The 22,684-nt window shown below is 45.4% G+C and overlaps 1 long non-coding RNA gene across 1 annotated transcript; it reads left to right on the plus strand.

Moving 5' to 3' along the window:
• Positions 1-11,373: 11,373 nt before the first annotated feature.
• Positions 11,374-22,212, plus strand: LOC115476300. The gene is made up of 4 exons (XR_003943158.1): positions 11,374-11,385; positions 11,608-11,612; positions 15,649-15,658; positions 22,142-22,212. It is a non-coding gene; the product is annotated as an uncharacterized LOC115476300 (long non-coding RNA).
• The last annotated feature ends 472 nt before the right edge of the window (positions 22,213-22,684 follow it).

Genomic DNA, 22,684 nt, shown 5'->3' on the forward strand with positions numbered 1-22,684 from the left:
TCCAGGGACCTGCATACACGCAGGCCTCTAGGACTGGTTGCTGCTATATAACATTGGCACACCAGTTGACACCTGAAGACTAATCTCTCCAAAAACGTCCTTTATTGGAATAACCGCCTTTACTCACAGTTAACTGCAGATCAGAGGTTGTGCCCCACTGGCAACGAGTCTCCCTGGTACTGAGATGAGCAGTAGGTCAGAGCTGGCAGAATGCTGTACAATGCCCTCTTTCAGCCACATTCAAGGTAATAACTAAGTTCTGTAACGTGGCTAACACAGGAAAGGGAACTAAAACTGGCTTACAAAAATGGCCACTACCTCATGGACTACAACAGGAAACACAACAGGGCACACTCTGACCCAGTAGGCAGAGGGAAAAGCACCATGGGAGAAGAGCCTACCAACTACCAACATCGTGAGACTGTAACACAAGCTAATGAAATCACGGAGCCCAATACCCTACACCCACCACAGTGCAATGCTGATGTGACCCTGTAGTGCACCCGAGAGCCACATCTGACCCAGGGAAAGGCTGTGACAGGATCGAACACATTCTGCTGTCATGGGGGTGGGTACAGCATTTGAGGTTGGCATAGAGGCTGGAAAAAAAGTTTTTAAAGTGGGGGTTTTTTGGTGGGAGGGGGTTAGTGACCACTGGGGAGTCCGGGGAGGTCATCCCCGATTCCCTCCAGTGGTCATCTGGGCAGTTGGAGCACTTTTTTGGGACTTGTTCGTGAAAAAAAGGGTCCAAAAAAAGTGACCCCAAAATCGCGGTAAAAACGCCTTTTTTTTTCCGATTATCAGCTAAAGACACCCATCTCTTCTCAGCTGATAACCACGCCCCAGTTCCTCCTCCACCATGCCTCCGACACGCCCCGTCAACTTTATTCATTCCCGCGATGGAGTGCAGTTGAAAACGCCCAAAATCGGCTTTCGATTATACCGATTTGGGCGCCTTTGCGAGACAAAAGTCTATCTCCCGATTTAGGTCACACTATAGGCGTTTTTCTCTTTTGAAAATAAGCTGGAAAGCCACCTAGGAAGGAGCACCATTTTAACCAAATTCACACTGCCCAATAATGATAGTGGCAAATCTTGCCAGCCTTGAAGCGTCCTGTGGGTTTCCTCTAACATCCAGGTAATATTAAGATCATGTAGTGCTAATATATTCATGGGTAACAAAATCCCTAAATATTTAAAAGTTATGTGTTCTCCTCAAAGGAAAGTCATCCCTCCAACAACTCCAGACCTCCTCCGAAAAAGCCAAAGCTTCTGATTTCCCTAAGTTCAAGCGTAGGCCCGCATAGTCACCATATTCGGAGAAGATCTCCAACAAGGCCGTTAGGGAGTCCCGCGGATTCGTTAGATGTACCAGGATATCGTCTGCAAAAGCAGCCACTTTAAAAACTTCCTTTCCTATCACTACTCCTGCCACCGCTGGCTGCTCCTCAATGTTCCTTAATAATGGGTCTAACGTCAACACAAATAAAAGAGGGGACAAAGGCCAGCCCTGTCGGGTTCCCCTTCTTATCTCAAAGTCCACCATTTCTTATTTACCGATACCCTAGCCATCGGGTTCGAGTACAGAGCTTTTATCCCTGACATAAAGCTGCCTGAGAATCCATATTTCCGCATCACCGCATACAAAAAACTCCAGTACACGCGGTCAAAAGCCTTCTCGGCATCGAAGCTGACCAGTAGGGAATCTATATTCCCCCGACGTCTGGCTTCTAGGGAGGCCATAACCTTCTGAACATTTTTAACAATCGTCCGTTTCCTCACGAACCCCACTTTAGTTTCCTGTATTAATTTTGGCAGAACTTTAGCTAATCTATTCACCAGAATCTTAGCCATCAACTTCACCTCATAGTTTAGTAGCGAGATAGGCTGATATGATTCAGCCATTTCTGGATTTCTTCCCTTCTTGGGAATCACAATGATACAGGCAGGGGGCAGATGTTCCTTTTCTATAAATACATTAAACATATGTGCTAAAGGTTCTGCTATCTCCTCCCCCATGATTTTATAAAATTCCGCCCTGTATCCAGCCACCCCCGGTGCTTTAGCCAGTATACTTTGATGGATAGCCAATAATACCTCATCTGCTGCTCATCCCATGGTGAAACCACCGGTGTCTTAGTCTGATGTAAGTAGAGCTCTCCTGAGAGACCTTCATCTTGCGGGGCCTCATACAGCTGCTGGTAATATCTGTAAAATACCTCACCAATTTCCCGATCTGTGTGAACTCGATCTCCTTGCTGCATCTTCATAGCTAAAATCCTAGCCCTGCCTCGTTTAGCCGCTATAAGACGTGCCATCAGCTTACCTCCTTTGTTTCCATGCTTATAAAGTTGATATCTGTAATAGATCTGCGATTTCAGGGCTTTTGATGAAGGAGTACATTTATTGCCGTTTGGAGGGTTAGTATTTGCTGTCTATTTGCCACGGAAGTTATCTGACCATACCTTCTTCTAGCAGCGCTTAGCAATTTACTCAGCCGTAGGACTTTGCAATCTCTGGCCTTACACTTATGGGACACATAACTAATGATCTCACCCCTTAATACTGCCTTTGCCGCCTCCCAGTACAGCACTCTATCCCCTACATGCCCTTCATTGTGTAACTTATAGTCCTGCCAGCTATTATGGATTGAGGCCTTAAATATCTGATCTTGATATAGCTCTATTGGAAACACCCAGCGCCTGCGTGATCCCCTCATATCCTTCTGTGACCATTTCCACCCAGGCATGATCAGAAATTGGATAAGTCCTCAAAGCAGACTGTGTAACTGACCCAAACAATTGACCTGAAATCAGCAAATAGTCAATTCGAGCTTGTGTGCCGTGTGCCCGGGAGAGATGTGTATAATCCTTCTCTTGTGGGTGTAATACCCTCCAAATATCTACTAGCCCCACCTGTTAGCAAAGATTAGGCAGCCCTTTCTCCTCCCGTCCAGGATGTTGCCTCCGAGACCCTGAGCTATCCATCAGTGGATCCATAACCATATTGAAATCCATCCCATCACTATGGGCAAAGGGGCTCCCGCGATCAGTTTTGTCATGATCATCTTATAGAACTTTCGGTCATATTGGTTAGTAGCACATACATTCCCCAGTAGTATCTTTTGACGCTGAATAGTAGCTTCACAAAGCAGAAACCTCCCCCCCCCCCCCCTGGATCAGCAAAACATAAATCTAACTTATCTACTACTCTTTTCCTAAACAGAATGGCAACCCCCCCCCCCCTTTCTTCCCCTGAGCTGCTGCGGACACACATTCTCCCACCCACCAAGTTCAAAGCTTAGCATGTTCAGCATTTGATAAATGAGTTTCCTGGAGTAAGGCTATATCTACTTTGTGTCTTTGCAGATGATGCAGAATCTTAGCTCGCTTAATAGGTGATGTAATGCCTCCTACATTCCACGTTACCACTTTCAGAGTCCCATTTTCTTGTATGGTTTATTCATAACAATTATATACCTATCCTGCAGTAGAGGAAGGCGTCCCAGCCACCGCCCCCCTCCATTCTTATTAATGAGCTTCCAGTTCTCCCACCTCCGCCCGTCTATCACAATCCCCCAAGTTTCTATACCACCCCATTCCCAAGTCCCCCCTCTCCCTCTAACCCTACCCCACCCTACTCTCCCCAAACTTCCCCTTGTAATCCCCCAGTCTCATAATGAGACCATCATGCTTAACACCACTTACCCCCACCCCTCTTGTAAATTAACTCAACATCTCCTTTCCCCAATTGTTCCTCATCAAGATCTCAGAATAAGGTCCTTATCCTCAGCTGGCATCTTCTTCTCCTCTCCTTCATAACCAATAAGTCTAAAACTCAAACAACTGTTATTTCCAGACTGCGTGGAAGCCCAGCTGCGTTGATTATCCAGCTTATCGGAAAAGGCACCTTTATTGAAGTATAGTTTTCCTCGGGTAGTTCCACCCTCAAACCACTGGCGACCCCATCGGGCAGCCAGCTGCTTGAGCTTGCATGTGTTCTGTAGTATACACCTGGAATGGTCACAAAATAACTGTGTAAGTCCCCAGCTAAGTCTTTACCGCTGGCTTAAACGTTGGCCCTTCAAATCAGGGTCTGCCTCCACGTAAATCCAACTGTTCCACTTATTGATCCAAATCAACTGTAAAATCAACTTTGTAGGGTCAACTATTGGTAGAATGCCAGAGCCTGACATCTCCTAATCCCCTTGGAGTAGGCCATAAATTCAGTCTCTGGCTCCCGATCATCTGGACTCCACCGAGTTCAAAAAGCTTGCGCTTGCTCCACTGTTGTGTAGATCTTCGTGTCCACCTGATATGTTACTCTTAGTTTAGCTGGATATTGTAGAGCAAATTGGATTTTCATGGCAAATAGTTTAGTGCATATAGGTGAGAATTTCCTCCTCTGCGCCGCCACCGCCGCTGAGTAATCCTGGAAGCACAAAATTTTTTTATTATCATATCTCAGCTCCTGATCTTTACGTAAGGCCTGTAGTATGGCTTCCTTGTGTGCAAAATTTAGGAAGCGGCAGATCACCACTTGTGGATGTGCACTCTCTGAGTGTCTGGGACCCACCCAGTGCGCTCTTTCCACCCGGAGTTTCCCCAGGTCTGCTGGAAGCTGTATCTGCTCCTGTAGCCACTGTTCTAGGAACGCCCTCAGACCAGTACCCTCCAGCATCTCTGATAGCCCCACGAATATGAGGTTATTTCTTCTCGATCTGTTTTCAAGATCTTCTAGTTTCTTATCATAGCGTTCTATTATGGATTTTAGTTTGGCGTTTTCCCCTTCCATCTGCAGCACTCTGTCTTCCAGAGCTCCATGATGCTGTTGAAAGTCTGCGAGATCTTTATTGAGCTGTCCCAGATGCTCCTGGACCTGGGCCAATTTACTGTCGATGATACCCAGCCTCCTGTCCAGTAAGGGCTCCATCGTGCTCGTCACCTCCGCCGCCACCTCTGCCACCCACGCCGAACTCAGAGAGGCCGCGGCTGGGCTCGCCAGAGCCGCCATCTTGTTCTCTCCGACTTGCGTCTTCTCCTTCTCTCTCCGGGCGCCTTTCGCCGCCATAGATATGCCAAACGTCAATTTGATACGCCGCACCCTTCAAGCGGACCACAGCTACTTCAGAGAGGCTCGCTTTGGGGTAAAATTCGCCAATTTTGAGGGGTTGGTTGGCAATCTGGCAGGAGCGGATTTTTCACCAACCGCTCCTGATCATGGCATCACGTGACCTCCCCCAATGATTCTAGTTTAAAGCACTCTCACTAGGTTAGCCAGTCTTCCCTTCTTTGATAGATTGACACCATCTCTGCTCAACAACCCTTGGAGAATCATTCCATGGTTGAGGAAGCCAAAACGCTCTTGATGACACCATCCATGCAGCCATGCATTCATCTACAGGATGCAAAAATCTCTGCTTTGGCCTTTACTCTCAACAGGGAGGCTTGACAGGAACACCACCTGTGCGCCCATCTGCTTCACCTTCTCTCTGAGCCATGAAGTCACTTTTGATATATTCAGAGGTGTACCTAGCCGTCTCACTTGTGCCAACATGTATGAGCAGTATTGGATCATTAGGCTTGATGCATAGGCGTAGTTTGACTGTTTCATTTGGGGGGGGCAAAGGATGGGCGGAGCATATTAGCATATTCATTTGCATATACACATATGCAAATGAATATGCTAATATGGAGGAAGGAATTGAAATTTACAGGCAAAATATCACAGATGCACATTTCAAAAAGCTGACATATTTCAATTAATAAATTCTGAATAAAATACTTTTTTCTACCTTTGTTGTCTGATCATTTAGTTTTTCTATTTGCTTTGGTCCCAGTGTCTTCTGTTTTATGCAGTGCCTTCTTTCCAGTAGGCTTCCCTCTGCTCCCAACCCTCCCAGTCTCATCCATCTCTTGCTCCTTCCCTCTGCTCCCCACCCCTCCCAGTCCCATCCATCTCCTGCTCCTTCCCTCTGCTCACCACCCCTCCCAGTCCCATCCATCTCCTGCTCCTTCCCTCTGCTCCCCTCCTCTCCCAGTCCCATCCATCTCCTGCTCCTTCCCTTTGCTCCCCTCCTCTCCCATTCCAATCCATCTCTTGGTCCTTCCCTCTGCTCCCCACCCCTCCCAGTCCCATCCATCTCTTGCTCCTTCCCTCTGCTCCCCACCCCTCCCAGTCCCATCCATCTCCTGCTCCTTCCCTCTGCTCCCCTTCTCTCCCTCTCCCAGTCCCATCCATCTCCTGGTCCTTCCCTCTGCTCCCCACCCCTCCCAGTCCCATCCATCTCTTGCTCCTTCACTCTGCTCCCCACTCCTCCCAGTCCCATCCATCTCCTGCTCCCCTCCTCTCCCTCTCCCAGTCCCATCCATCTCCTGCTCCTTCCCTCTGCTCCCAACCCTCCCAGTCCCATCCATCTCTTGCTCCTTCCCTCTGCTCTCCACCCCTCCCAGTCCCATCCATCTTCCCTCTGCTCCCCACCCCCGCGAGGTCCAAGATCATGACTCCGTTTACCCCCTCTCTTCCTCCCTCTCTTCGGCGCAGGCAACAGTCCTCTTCAGCTTTTCTGTGTTCCTGGCAGTGGTAGCGATGTACACGCTGCCTTCAGTCTGCCCCGGAAGCCTTCTCTTCAAGTTCCTGTTCCCACCTATGCGTGAACAGGAACTTGAAGAGAAGGCTTCGGGGCAGAGCCAAAGGCAGCGTATACAGCGCTACCGCTGCCAGGAACACAGAAAAATTGAAGAAGCATGCTTGCTGCCTGCGCCGGAGGGAGGGAGGAAGAGAGGGGGTAGACGGACACGCTCCTCTCCATCCGCTTGGCTTCCCTGCCCTCTCTGTCTGTGTCCCGCCTTCCAAGGCGGGACACAGACAGAGAGGGCAGGGAAGCCAAGCGGACGGAGAGGAGTGCGTGCCTGCTTGTTTTTTTTTTTTAAACTACTGGTGCGGCGGTGCCTGTCTCACATCGTCATCATTTGGGGGGGAGCATTGCACCCCTCGCCCCCCCAGTCTACGCCCATGGCTTGATGAGTCTCAGCAAGCTCTCTGTAACATCTTGAATCTTGGCACCTGGAGGACATCATGTCTGTTCAGCAGATGAACGTTTTTGTACCCATCAGAAGGAATCGCTGATCAACCATTACCTTTCTTTTCATAATGACTGCTGATCTAGTAACTTGGGGATATAAAGCTTCAGTTTCTGCTTTCCCTTGGATGCTCTCACTTCCTCCACTTCCAGGGCTGCATACCAATATTTTCAGTTTCAGGGTAGGTGGAGTCATGGTATGGGATCCTACAGGGTCAATTTGTCCTCTTTTCTACTTCTCCACTCCTGGAGATCTTTGCTGCCTCATGAAGCATTTTATTGATGTATTTCTCATTCACACAAATGCTTCTTAACCTTGCCACTTCCTCTCTCAGTGCTTCCATTTCTTTCATGAACAATTCAAGCTGCAGAAATCTTACACATGGAACCAGCCCCTCTCCTGGGATCTGTTTGTACAGAAGCAGAAGCTGTAACTGGGGCAACAGCTTTGGTGACATGATATTTCTCAGTCATACATCAGTTATGAAATATAGCCCTCATAAGTGCAGAGACTTCAAAAGAGTGTAATTAGGTCACCTCTTCTTCTGAAATGGAGGTTAAAAAAATTCTAGATCAAGCAAGCAAAGAAGCTCCTTAAAAGCAACAGTTATCCCAGCAATTTAAACAAACCCTTTCCTAAAATAAATCAGACAGAGTACTTGATGCAAAAAAAAAAAAAAAGAGAGAAAAAAATTAGGAAAGGAGTACATAAAGTAGAGTTCAATAGAAAAAAGAAATACACCAAAGTTAACATAACATGAAGTAAACAGTAACCCCCCTGTGTTCTTCAATTCGATTCAATTTAGGTCTTATATACTGTTAATATTCCCTGTTTAGGGTTCAGTGTGGTTTACAGAGGCTGTTAACAATATTATAAGAAGGCCATTGTGTGTATACAATTTTGTTGGTTATATGTTATGTTACTATATGGTAGGACATTGTGTGAATACAATCTTGTTGGTTAGCTCATTCACTTTGAATGGGCTGTGTCGGCATTGCCATGCGGCAGCCACTAGAACGGCTTAGTAAACATGATGGTAATTAAGTACAAAACCCATGTATTGCAAAATCTGCCAGATGCATACTTCAAATGAAAAATGCAAGATTGAACAGATGTTTTATGAACAGTTTTTTAAGAAGTTTGTTTCAGCTAAATTTAGTACAATTTACAATGGGGTCAATATGGTACATTAATCCAATAGAAGGTGAAATTTGGTACTGTTTATATCGCGCTGTCTACTGATTAATGTTAGTTTATATGTGGCCATGATTTAGGGTCCCTTTTACTAAGCAACGCTAAAAAGTGGCCAGTGCTATCTCCAGCATGGAGCTGAAGTCACTTTTAGTGTGGTCCATTTTCCATTTTGACTGTTATGGCCACATGTTAATTTTCCCATTAGCGCGTGGCCATTAGCACATGAGCCTTTGCTATTACATATTTTCTCGGTGATAAGGGCTCCTGCGCTAATCAGAACACGGTGATGTAGGGAGAGGTACAAGTGGAGCGTGTGCATTGGGCATTTGCCGACTTGCAGATAAAGGTAAGTACAGCAACAATTTTGTAATTAATGTGACTGTGTAATGATTATATGAAGCAGAATAGATGATTTCTGCAAGATTAACAATTAAATTAAAGGAAGGTTTTTGTGCCAATGATGAAGAGCAGATCCTTGAAATTGTATTTAGCTCATCTCCACCCTGTCCCCGCGGGATCTGTCCCTGTCCCTATCCCCGCTGTTACTGCGGGTCCCCATCCCCATGTCATTCTCTGCTGCCATGTGAAGAGAGCAGCACGGTTCCCAGCATCCCTCTGAATCAGCCATAAGAAAGAACTTGCATCTTGAGCGGTATAGCGGGTTATTCTAAATCATTGTAGTTAGAAAATATAGGTATCTGTGCAGCCTGAGAGAATAATGCTCAAAAAAGGCTGGAGGTGGGCAGAGATCCCAGTCTATGCGGCCATCTTGTTTGGACCCCAAGCTCTGCCAGGTTACTGCTTTCTTGAAGAGCTGATTCCTTGCGTTACCGCTGCCTTTCTCCTTGGGGATGGTGTTTATGGTGAATAGAGCGCTTTACAGAGTGGCCTCAGTGGAGGAGGCATGAAAGAAGTTAGTGGAGTTGCAAGTGCCTAATCTTCCTGTGGAGATGTGCAGTGGAGCGAGCGGTGCCAAGATGAGCAGCTGTTCATCCAAGTGGAAGCATGTGGATAAAGACCAGCAGTTGTCGAGATTGTCGGATACTTTGCAGCGAGAGCCGCCTCAATGATCACCTAGAGGAGGACACTAGCCTGGTGTGTGGATTGGGTGATGGTGACTGTATTGTGTCTTTGGGGGAAGTGTGCTCATGTCTTTGATACCTGGTTGGTCTGGGGTTTATGATGGTGGTTATTGGAGGGTTGCAGGGTGGGAGGGTACAGTCTGTTGTTGAATGTTTGAGTTTGAGAATGGGGAGGGTCTTTGCTTAGGTTTGTTTTCTGTGTTGGGGCCTGTGTTCTTTTATATTGCATTGGTGGGGAGTATATGTGAGTTTTGGGAAAGGATATGGGGGGGGGGGGGGTGGATGTCTGTTGCTGGGCCGCTGACAGGTACTAATCCATGGGTGGTTTGTTTAGATGATGGGTTCTGGGTGGTGGGGTGGGGGCTGGAGAAAGAGGGCAGGGACCCTGAAGGGTTGGAGGATGTGGTGGGGGTTTGGGGGGGCAGTTGGGTAGGGTGTGAGTGGGAGTGAGTTGGGTAAGGTGTGAGTTTTATAAGCTGAGCTACAGGTAGTTCATTGTGGAACAAAGGTACTTTTAATGTTTGCAGGTTGAATTCACCTAGGAAGCGATCCTTCTGGCTAAGGAAGTTCTTGTCTCCATTTTGATATCATTTTTTGGCAGGAAATGCATTTTAATAAGATGGGGGAATCAAAATGTGGTGTGTTGATTTTGGCGCCTAATAATTTATGCTTTGTTTTAGTTGAAGAGGTTCAGGGCTGGGCAGGGTGACTGCTAATGCTAATTTGGTAACTTAGGGGTGTATGGGTTACACTTCTCAATATTTATGCTCCTAATGAGAAGTTGCATTCTTTTTGGAAGGGGGTCTATGATCTTTGGAGAATAAAGCGCAGGTTGGGTTGTTAGTAGGGGAAGATTTTAATTTTGTGTTGCACCCTGGTGTTGACTGCCTACCCAGTAAGAAGGTCAGGAGTGGCCTAGTGGTTAGGGTGGTGGACTTTGGTCCTGAGGAACTGAGTTCAATTCTCACTTCAGGCATAGGCAGCTCCTTGTGACTCTGGGCAAGTCACTTAACCCTTCATTGCCCCATGTAAGCCACATTGAGCCTGCCATGAGTGGGAAAGCACAGGGTACAAATGTAACAACAAAAAAAGAAAAGACTATAGAAACTCCTTTGCAGCTTCAGACATTGATGAAGGACTTCAGCTTTTCATTTTATTCCACAATTCACAACAGTTATGTGCATTTGGATTATTCATTAGAGGATGCTTTTTGGCTGGATAGGATGAAAGAGTGTCATATTGAGGTAGCCACCTGGTCTGATCATGTTCCTATGTGGTGTTCTTTTGATGATGGGGGGAGTGCGGGGCCATAAATTTTGCTGGCAGATGAATGAGACTTTGCTCCAAGAGCAGCAGATCCGAGGGGATTTGGAGAGAGAATTGTCTCAGTATCTGCAGCATTATGATCTCCCTGACGTGCGGCCTTCTATTTTGTGGGAAGGGTTGAAATCTGTTTTGATATCAAGTGGGGCTATCGGAAGAAGACAGAGCAGAGACATAAGGAGAGCTCTCTTTTGCTTCAGATCCCTGAGGTCGAGTGTTGCTATCAGCGGAGTTTCCATCGGGTTGATAAGCAGTTGTTGGAGCAGCTCCAGGCTGAGTTTCATTCTCTCTGCTTGGTGAATATTAAACTTCAGCTTCGACTCACTCAGCAGAACTTTTTTGAGAGGGGAAATAAATTGGGTAGGCTTCTGGTGCAGAAGCTTCAGAAGCACCAGCAGCAGATACATATCTTGAAGATCCAGGGTGCACAGGGTGAGGCATTGTGTAAGTCTGAGCATATTCAGTGATGTGTTAATGATTTTTACAAGCTCAGGATGAGAGTATTCAGGAAGCTAATGTTGCTCAGTATTTGGTCCGGGTTTCTCTGTCTCGGTTTTCTGATGAGGCACAAAGTTGGTTTAAGGCTAAGATTACAGCTTCTGAGATTGAGGCTACTATTAAGAATTTGCCCCAGGGGAATGCTCTGGGGATGGATGGCTTTACGAATCAGTTTTTTAAGGTTTTTTTTAATGTCTGTGGCCCCTGTGCTCATGAGGTATTTCAATGCTTTGCAGGCTGGGATGGGTATCCCCCTAATGCTAATGTGGCAGGTATTACTGTACTTGGTAAGTCAGGTAGGGATCCTAATTTGTGCGGGTATTATAGACCTTTATCTCTTATTAATATGAATTTGAAGCTCTTTGTAAAATTATTAGCCTCTAGTATGGCGTCACATGTACCTGAAGTGGTTCATCCTGACCAAGCAGGGTTTGTCACGGGGTGTCAGACTATGAACAATATTAAACAGGTTCTGCATGCAGGGCCACCGAGAGACTGGGCTGGGCCCAGGACAAGGCTGCCCCTGCCCCCCCCCCCCCCCCGAGGTCGCCGCCGCTCCCCCCTCCACACGCTTCTCTCCGTCCGCCACCAGGCCAGGCCCCCGCACTATATATAGATCCTTCAAGAGGTAGTGTGTCATGATTTAGGCTCTACACCTTTTATGATGTTTTGGTGCCACCTCAGTAAGGCCAAAACACAATCTCTCCACTGCAAAACACTATACACAAACTTGTGCAAAAACCCACTCATAACCTTAGCAAACCATAACAGCACTAATTCCAAGGACAGTACAAGCTACAACCTTATGCGTGGAAAGGCAGCACTGTAATTACACCAGGCTCTAAAACACCAGTACACTACCTAATGAAAAACAAAACAAAAAGGGCTGCAAATACTACACACTAGCAGAATACTGCACCTTGATCACACATGAAAAACACATGACAACAGATATGACACAAGGAACTAGAAATTTTTTCTCCCACACTTTACAACTTTTCAAAGTTGCCACAATACCATTATACATCTATTATAGGTTTCTCAAATTTAGCCTCAATGGTGCTTAATTGTCCAATACTTAGTTTTTGGCAGTTGATCTATGCACCAAATTCCTCATCGGCTTCTACATAATTATTTGAAGAATAACTTAGTTGAGCTGGCGGCGGCGCTAGAACGGCATAAGGGGGGAGTCCTTGACACAGCCTAGCAGGCGAAACATGCATGTCGGACAGTTTTGAGCCCCCTGTCCGAATATACTTAAGTGCTTTAAAATATTCTTCAAATAATTATGTAGAAGCCGATGAGGAATTTGGTGCGTAGATCAATTGCCAAAAACTAAGAATTGGACAATTAAGCACCACTGAGGCTAAATTTGAGAAACCTATAATAGACGTATAATGGTATTGTGGCAACTTTGAAAAGTTATAAAGTGTGGGAGAAAAAATATCGAATAATATGTCGGGGACCATCAAATGTGAATGGCTTTAAATAAGACAGGAATGAGCATACCAAAATATAGAAACTTCTAGAAAGGACAGGATAGGCAGGCTTGCATTTATAAACAATTATAAACAATAATTTTATTACCTGGTCCCTGGCAGGTGACGTGACAACACAGCTTTGCTGGCTGGTGCTGCTCTTTCCTCCACTCCAGTGCACAAGTCAAGTGTGCACACTCAAATCCCCCGACCTGCGACCTCCAAAACTGCTTACTTAGCTAGTTAGCTTACAAAAGGGGTCCAGTGCTGCTCTCCCACAAATTATTGCTCCTCCAGCTCCAGTCACAACTGCAGCATTTCCCGTGCCGGTCCACCAGAACGGAAGTTGAACTTGGAACAGACCAGGCCACCAGCACTGTAGTAGTGCACTCCAAATTTAGCCCGGCCCGCCACGCACCACCTGACCTGTCCTGACTCCTGAGGTCACCCATGATGCGACCCGGCCGGAAAAGGAGCAGCAGGCACTAGCCCCATCCGCCCCGTAGTAGCACAGGCTGCCGCTGGCGCCGCTGGCCACACACCACCCACCCACGCAGCACGCACCGCACGTACACACAGGAGCAGTTCCAGAGCAGAGCGAATCGTGAGGCTGCCTTCAGTGCAGAGGACTGGTACTGTCTGCGAGCACGGAGCTGCGGCGGAGGAAAAAAAACATTAGCACGAACGCCGCTGCCGGGCCCCCCTTTCAGGCCGGGCCCGGGGAATTTGTCCCCCCTGTCCCCCCCTCTCAGCGGCCCTGTCTGCATGTGGTTGAGACGGCGTGCTCTGTCAAGCTCCCAGCAATGTTGTTGGCAGTGGAGGCTGAAAAGGCGTTTGACAGGTGAACTGCTATGGATTTACAGTGTGTCTCACTGACACAGACTACTGTGGATTCTTTTGGATTCGTAATAAATAAATGAAAACCTTTATTAGAGGAGCTAAATTCTACAATGATTAAGGTATATACAATGGTTAACACAAATACAATGATTAGCTCTATACAGTGGCATAGGAAGGGGGGGCGGTGGGGGTGGTCCGCCCCGGGTGCACGCCGCTGGGGGAGGTGTCGGCTCGCTGGTTCCCTGCTCTTTCTGCCCCGGAACAGGTTACTTCCTGTTCCGGGGCAGAGAAAGCAGGGAAGCAGCAGAGCCGACACAGCTCCCAGTGACGTGCACTGGGGGCTGATTGGCCCTCCCGCCTGCCCTCCGCTGCAAGGTGCGTTTCGGGGGCGGGGTGCACCGCGGAGGGGGGGGGGTGCACCGTGCCCTGCACCCGGGTGGGGGGGGAGGGGATGTGCAGCAGCGACCCACCCCGGGTGTCAGGCACCCTCGCTACGGTACTGGCTCTATACACACAATGATTAGTTAAACATCACTGGTCTCTACATCTAAGCAATGCAAAGAGTTCTTAGACCAGGAAAGGAAGCAATGCATACTCTATACATACAACATCTCTGGTCTCCATCATCCAGGCTCTTATCAGCTGGGGGGGGGGGGGGGCCGTTACAGTGAAAGTCAGGAGCTTTTTTTTAGACCAGGAACAGATCCTCTGCACAGTCTGTACGTTACTCACAGATGAGCTCCCACTCTGCTGTGACAAGCCCTCCCTTTTATTAGGCTCTGAGCGCATATTCAGAGCTAGGGAAAGTTTACAGGATGCTTCTAAGGAAAATTACAGAATGCTTCTCTGTTTAGGACTGTGGGAATGTGGTCACATGCTTTCCCAAGCCCAGGTGGCCAAGCTGAACTTCTGAAAACAAATGCCTTCCTCCCCTTCACATACCAAATTAGTTAGAGCTGTGTCTTCTCTTCTGCATTCCAACTTATTTTCACACAATTAAGGTTACAATGATTTTTAAACAGAATTACTTCTAATCAACAATACAGACCCCGAGTGCACTGGTCGATCAAGACAGAAATGAAAAACAATCTTTAAAATTCACTTCCATTACAACAGGGTACACTGATCCTTTTTGTTTACCATATTGTTTACCATATAACATTGCTTTTGACTCGTAACCACTTGTATCCACTCGCCTCCACCTACCCTCCTCTCCTCTTTCCTCTACACATTAATTGATTTGTTTGCTTTATTTTTTGTCTACTAGATTGTAAGCTCTTTGAGCAGGGACTGTCCTTCTTCTATGTTTGTGCAGCGCTGCGTACGCTTTGTAGCGCTATAGAAATGCTAAATAGTAGTAGTAGTAGTAGTAATATTCAATAAAGTTGGGTTGGGGGAGGGTTTTTATGCCTGCTTTGTATACTACATCTCAGGCATGAATTAAAATCAATGGGGAGTACACGGAGGCTTTTGATTTAGGCAGGGGCATGCGGCAGGGCTGCCCCTTATCACTGTTGCTGTTTGCGTTAGTTATGGAGTGTGGCAAAACAGGGGGTTTTCAAACCTGTGAATTGTAGTAATAATAATTTCATGCAGTGTATTTCTCTTCTTTGACCAGCAGGTGGTGTTTGTTTTCTGTTTTAAAGCTCTTGCAGATAAAGCTGTATTCTTTTCAGTTTAGCCCTGTGGAAAGGCAACCTGCATTGCCATTGGCTAGATACTTTCAGTTTGGTGCTCTGGGCTCTGATTGGCCCTGGAGTTGAAGTCTAGCCAGGAGGTACTGGATTTTCCCCAGTCTCAGATAGGGAGTGCAGAGGGTAAACATCTCTGCCCTGTGGCCCTGTTCAAGAAGTGTGAGCAGTATTTTCCTGAAACTCCCCAGGTGCTACCCAGGTAGTGACAAAGTGTTTAGATAGCTTTAATATTGATCCTTAGTCAGTTACCTATTATTGCTTGTTGCTTTTCTACCTGTTTTATATCGTCCACTCTTCTATTTCTGTGATAATAAACTCATTTGTTTATTAGCTCTCATGTCTTGGAGTAACTAAGAATCCTAGTAGGTTGTGTTTTGGGCCTGTGAGTGCTTTCTAGGAACTGTGGGACCCCTGGAAGTGTGGTAGACTCGTCCAGAGGCAAGCGGGACCCAGTCAGTGGGAGGAGAGTGTCAGTATAGAGCACGTGCACAGGTTCAGGTGGGCCTGAGCAGTACTGGGGACAGAATCTCCAGGTGCTCGCAGGATTAACCCCAGGTGGGTGCTAGGCGTTCCGTGACATGGAGCCTTTTGCACAAGCCATCAGGGATTCCATGGATATTTGGGGGATTTCTATCATAAAATCTCTTTATTCACAAATGATTTGATTTTGTCCATCTTGTATCCTCTTGTGTCTTTACCTGTGGTTTTTTGGGAAATTAAGAGTTACAGGCAGGTGTCTGGTTTTAAAACGAATATAGACAAAATGGAGGCTTTGAATGTTTTGATCCCTTCAGTGGAACTCTCTCATTTAGGCTACCTTTACTTTTAAATGGGTATCCCACACTCTCAAATATATGGGGGTAGAAATCATTTCTAAGGCCACTGATCTTTACTCGACTAACTATGTTCCCCTACTTCATCAGTTTCAAACTGATTTGCAAGAATGGAATTGGGGCTGTCATTCGTGGTTAGGGAGAATTGCTATCGTGAAGATGAATATTTTACTGTAGTTACTTTATTTGTTTCAGGCGTTGTCTCTATTCCTCCCGGATGGCTTGCTTCACCAATGGCAATGGTTATTATACCAGTTCGTGTGGCGGGGGGGAGGGGGGGTCGCCCTTGGGTGGCCGGGAGGATGCTTATTATTCGATTACAAGAATGGGGCGGGTTATGTATGCCTGATCTTCGTTCTTATTTGGCAGACGAGCTGTGTCATGTGTGGGATTGGCATCTAGGAGTTCCTTGTAAACCTTATATACAGATTAAATTATGTTAGTTGCATCCATTTCCATTATCTGTTGATTTGTGGATTCTGTGGATGGGGTGCGGGACCAGAATGTTTTCTTCATCATATTTTACTAGTCTGGCACAAGGTTTTGAAGTGCTTCTATGGGCCCTACTGGAGGTTCTGGTGCAGCCTATTTCATATTTGTTGAATGAGGAAGGTTCATGCCATCCTCAGTTGTTAGAATTGGAACACATGGGGTTGGTATTTTTTTTATCAGTATTATGAGGAAGGGGTTTTGAGCTCCTTTTCCAGCCTGAGGGAGCAGTATGGTCTTCCTCAGCAGGATTTTTATCTTTTTCTTTGGGTCTACCACTGTCTCCAGTCTCCTTTTATGAGAGAGGTCGTCAACCATCCCTTAGAGGAGCTATGGCTTCTCCCTATTATGTTGAGGGGTTTGATTTCTCGATTGTATAAAATTATTACATGGGGGGGGGGGGTTCTAAACTTGGGTATATGTATCACTGGGTGCAGAAGATGAGAATGGAGTGGAGTGGGATTAGTCAAAGTGGGATGACTCAAAGTATGCATATTCCCCACACAAAGTGGTTGCGGTGTGTGGGGAATATGCATACTTTTTCTGTTTCTGCTAAATTTAAAAGAAATACAAATTCCAACCACACACTAGCAAACTACTATGCCTCATACAGCTAATTAATTTTAGGGGTAAGTGACTTCACTTACCCCTAAAATTAATTAGCTGTATGAGGCATAGTAGTTTGCTAGTGTGTGGTTGGAATTTGTAAATTAAAAGAAAACAATTTTAAACTGCTCTTGTGCTGGTATATTAGCCCTTGTATGCTATATAAGAGGGAGTTGAGAGGAACTTCTTTCTGTTGGTGTAATTGTGGGGAGAAGGGTAATCATTGCTGGTGGACCTGTTCTGTTTTTGGTTGTTTATCCAAACCGCTTTTGCGCAAATGATAGAGGTTGCCTTAGAATTCACCCTTGAGACTTGTTTGTTCAGTCTGTACTCTGAAGATTTGGACTTTACTTTGGTCCAGGTACTGAAAAGTTGTTTGTCTGCAGCTCGGTTTGCTATTGCAGTGGATTGGAAATCTTTGCTTCTGTTTTTCACCACTAGGTGGTACCAGAGACTGCGATATATGGCTTTAATGGCCAACCTGACGGCTGTACGCCTGAATCAACTGCCCAGCTAGCTTCCAGTTTGGACTATACTTCAAGCATATAGTTTGGATTAATGGATGGGGGTTTGGGGTGGGTGGGAAGATGTTTTGGGTGCTTTGTTATTGTTTCATTCTTGCGTTTTGTATCTTTGTATTGAAATTCAATAAAATACTTAAAGTGAAAAAAGAAAGATAGGCCTGCGTTTTATGTGGTCATATTTATCTGGTTAACTTATCCAATTAAGGCCTGAATATTGGCACTTAACTGGATAAGTGCCAACTCCACCCCCAGACTGCCCACAAAATAGCCAGTTTCTGTACGGTTGCTAACTGGGTATATTCAGTGACACTATCCAGTTGTGCCACTGAATGTACCCAGTTAGCCCTGGACAAGTGATTTAAACAGCCATTTAAATCACTTTAAATATTGACCCCCCCTAAATTTACAAGTTGTAAACACCTAAGAGTAGAAGCCCAAGTTAGAAGGACAGCAACTGAATATCAGTGATATCTGAACAACTCTTGATTCCATTTCAAATAATTCTCCACTTTGACTTTTGGCAATATAGCAACTTGTTTGTGCCAAAAATGCTCTGGAAGATTTTTGTTTTTTGTTGCTTTTAAATCTACTTATATGGCAACCACCTGATGACAAGTTAATTTTTATTTGATATACTGGCCATAAAATTTATTTATCTAGACAGAGAACTCCAAGGGTGTGGCAAGCAGTATCTGGCAAGAGCCTGGTGAAGAAGAATGTCCTTAGCAAGGAGTGCTAGCCCATAACTGACAGAGCAGAAGTGGATTTGAGGTAGGACAAGTTTGTCTTACAACCTGGTAGATAGTGAGACTTCGGAAGTCAGGGCCAAGTGGTGCCCAGTGTGGACATTGAAACTGGAATGGTGAGAATTCCAGGAAGATACAAGGTGGTTGGGTTGCCTGGTGGGGGTGGGGGTGGGGGGGGGAGGGAACCAAGCATATGGCATGGGCCTACAGGAGCAGGCCACGGGAGAGATACCTTGTGACTATAAGAAGTGACTTTGTATGTTTATTTATCTCTGACCTGGGGAAAGGACAGGTTACACAATTCTCTACATATTTTCCTTTCACCTTTAGCACTTGTATGGCAGTGTTTACCGAGGACCCAGGCCTGTCCACAGAAGCACATTACCCCAATATCTAAAAGTTGATTCATCACTACTCCCAACCAAATGGCTCCATTCCCAAAACAATTCCCATAATTGCTCCAGCTCCCTAAACTGCCACCTTCCCAAAGCCCCCCAACTTAACTGCTCCATCTCAAAACAACTACCTGCAAATTCCCCATCACTCACACTACCCTCACAATTGCCCTTACACCCAAACTATCCCTCACAACTTTCCCAACCCACAAACTGCCCCACCGCTAAAATTATCCTGTGCAACTACTCCACTACTCCTTATCCACAACACTTCTCTAAATTGCTCCACAACCAGTGATGTGCTGGAGCTGGCTCGCGCTTACAAAAGCTGGGTGTTTTGTTTTTTTTAATTTTGCGAGCGAGTTATTGCCCCAGATCAGCTGGTGCAGGAGCGATCTCCCTACACTCTTTCCCATGCAGTCTCTACTCTCAATTCTGAAAAAGTGAGTGCCATAAGTTTCAGTGGCAATCTAATGAGATTGTCATGGGAATTCACAGCAGCCATTTTCAGTATGGAGATTGGAGACTGCATGGTAAAGAAGAAACTCGGAATAACATTCTTGAGATTTAATTTCCTCATTCAAATAGGAGCATGGGTTGGCGTGAGAGGAATGCTAGAGGCTGTGGACTAAAGGATAGGATCCGTGTGGCACACCTGTGAACTTGTTGCGTTCATTTGCATTAGTTATATTTTGCGGAGCAATGACTTTTTGGCTGGGCGGGGACCTTTTTAAGCCAATTTATAGCTAGGAGGCAATGGAGTTGCTTGTGTACCTGGAAACAGTGGGACATTGTTAGCTTAGCAGTCGCTGGGGGAGTATGATCAGTGGCGCGTTTTCTTCCTTTACTTGGTTACTTCGAACTTCCATTTTTTTTGGAACTCCAGGCTCCAGGTTATGGGTTTCTGGGGTGATAAAAGTCGTAGTCTGCTTGTGTATAAATTTCAATTTTGTTTTTCATTCTTTCTGCTCTTATGTTTGAGAGAAGGAGCAGGGTAGAAAGTGTTGGGTTATTTTGGAGATGTTAATCTGCTACTGGCAGTTTTTTCTCCTTAACAGAATGTTGCTTTAGAACGCATAAGAATGGTGAGAATAGGGAACGTATGTACTTGGGTTTTATTTTTTTTTAAATCTTGAAAAGCTTAATTTTTACTTGTGGTTTCATATGGACCTTTTAAAGGGTATGCTTTGTACACTATATTTTAGTGAACACACAAATACAATGGTAGCAGCTTGCTCAAAGGCGAAAAACACATCAACCCCTTGGTAACTGTTGGTGAAGAAAGCCTGCACAGTATTGTATTCATAGTATTACGGTTCCCCCCCTCAATTGCTGATCATTTATTTTTCATAATTATTTCCTCTTGTTATTGTTAAAGCCTACTGATTGTGTACTAAGCAGATTTGGATTTAGTGGCAGTCACGGAGACATGGTTCACGGAGAACCATGACTGGGATATAGCTATACCTAGCTATAATCTATTCAGGAAGGTCAGGGTAAGAAAAAAGGTGGAGGAGGGGCATTATATGCTAAGAATAATATTAAAGTGACAGACTGCAGGACACACGGGGTATAGAAAGACAAGATGGGTAAGACAAGGCACTCTGTGATAAACAAAAGTGGGTGGCTAGACTGAGCATCCGGGATCCACTAAACATTGTACTGTTCAGTAATCTCATCTCATGTCCTATACACTGCTTCTTGTAAATTTCCTGAATCCCTGGCAGTGGCTGTGTTCAGGGCTATGTCAGAAATTACTTTACGTAGGATGGAATCTCATTGGATGATGCTGTGTATGTGATGCAATCAAGGATCAGTCAGATCCAGTGCGTTAGATGCAGCAGGCCCTGTACTCAGCTTTGACATACCTTGATTGACTGACCTTGAGATTTATGATAGGGCAAAAGGCAAAGGAAGGGTATAATATGCAAGGGAATAAGCTAACTCAGGATTTTTGTTCTGATGCATATTAGGGCTGTGTAGCCTGAAATATTTTGTTTTGTGTCATTCTCTGTTGTTTACATGTTTTTTTTTTTTGGGGGGGGGGGGGGTGATGCAGTTTTTTCACTACAGGAGCAATATTGTTGGTAGTGGAAAGAGGGTACATTGTGTTCCAATAATGCATGCATACACCATGACTGCAGTCACTATAATATCTCTCAAAAGACACTGAGCAATACTATCGTGTTGCTTCTCTCTAGAGATTTCACATCTCTATATCTCCTTTCCCTAGCCTCTCTAGTTCTTTATCTTTATTCTTTATCTTTGACTCTAACCACTACTCACTTGCCTGTCCTTTTATCCTCACCTCTTTATTCCCTTACCCTTATTGTTCTGTCTGTTTGCCTGTCCTATGGACCGTGCAGGTCTTTTTCTGCCGTCATCTACTATGTTACGTTATCTAGATTGTAAGCTCTTTGAGCAGGGACTGTCTTTTTTGTGTATGGTGTACAGCGCTGCGTATGCCTTGTAGTGCTATAGAAATGATAAGTAGTAGTAGTAGTATCCCGCAGCAGGCTTCTTTCACCTCCCTAAGGTCTTCCTGTGCTTCTCTTCTTTCCTTTTCAGAGTGATTCCCCCAGGGAAAAATAAGGGAGGCATTTTGGAATATATAGAGATGTAATGTAATGGAAGGAAAAAAATATATCACAAATAGTGATAATTTAAGTAATAAAATTCCAGACTTACAAGTACTAGTTTTGAAGAAGATTTGGATGCAACCATACCAAGTAACATGCTCAGGAGGGAAAAGGTAGGCACTTTATATAAAATACAATATTGGGGAAGGAAGATCTTGCTAGTGGGAGATTTTAATCTTCCAGATGTTGATTGGCGCATCCGGTCTTCTGTAATAGTTAAAAATAGAAAAATTCCTGAACTTCTGCTCTTTTCAAACAGGCTCACTTCAGACAAGCAGAAGTAGAACCATAAGAGGGGGGCAGTGCCAGAAATGGAGTTTATACATGAGGAAACTGTTTCTAGTGTCACCTGGATTTCAGCAGAGCTTTTGGTATTGTTTTGCACAGGACACTCATTTATAAACCTAGCAGTCTAAGGGTGGGCAACAAGGTGATTGACTTGATTAAAAACTGATTAAGAAAACAATTTTCAAAGTTGTTGGGAAACAGACTCCTGAGAATAAGGTCTTTATCTGCCATCATCTACTATGTTGCTCATGTAAACATAATTTGGGATTCTATTGAAAGCCAATGTAAAGCCAGGGGCGTGGCCAGACCTCGCGGTTAGAGGGGGCCAGATCCTGAGGTGGGGGCACATTTTGCTCTGCCGCCCACCCGCCTCCTTGCCACCTTGTTGCTCCCCACCAACTGCCGCAGCAAATACCTTGGCTGGCAGGAGTCCACAACCCCCACCAGCTGAAGCGTTGTCCAGCACCAGTCTCTGGCGCCACCACGTTACCTGCCCTGCTCTGTCTTCCCCTTCACTAAAAGGAGCATGCCCGATGTGAGGGGAACACAGAGCAGGGCAGGCAACGTGGCGGTGCCGGGGACTGGTGCTGGATAACGCTTCAGCTGGCGGGGGTTGGGGACCCCCGCAAGCAAAACCAGGGGCCCAGAGGAAATTTGGGGGGCCCAGGCCCCCATGGCCCCACATAGCTATGCCACTGAAAGATACATAAGAAGGAGTAATAAGAAATGAAGTTTTTAAAGCATTGTATTGTAACCGTTTTTGTAAGTTTTTTGACATACCCAAAATAAGCTATATTACAATACTTCATTTTACTTAGGATATGTGATTGTACTACTAATCTAAATTGGTCCTGAAGAAGATATTTCTGTATCCTTCTTAATTTTCTCATGTTCCAGAAACAGCTTTTAATCAGATGGTTAATTTGTTCCTCCATAGTTAACCTAATGATTACACCTAAAATTTAATCTATTT

Source organism: Microcaecilia unicolor, chromosome 8 (genome assembly GCF_901765095.1).
Source record: "Microcaecilia unicolor chromosome 8, aMicUni1.1, whole genome shotgun sequence".
NCBI lineage: Eukaryota > Metazoa > Chordata > Amphibia > Gymnophiona > Siphonopidae > Microcaecilia > Microcaecilia unicolor.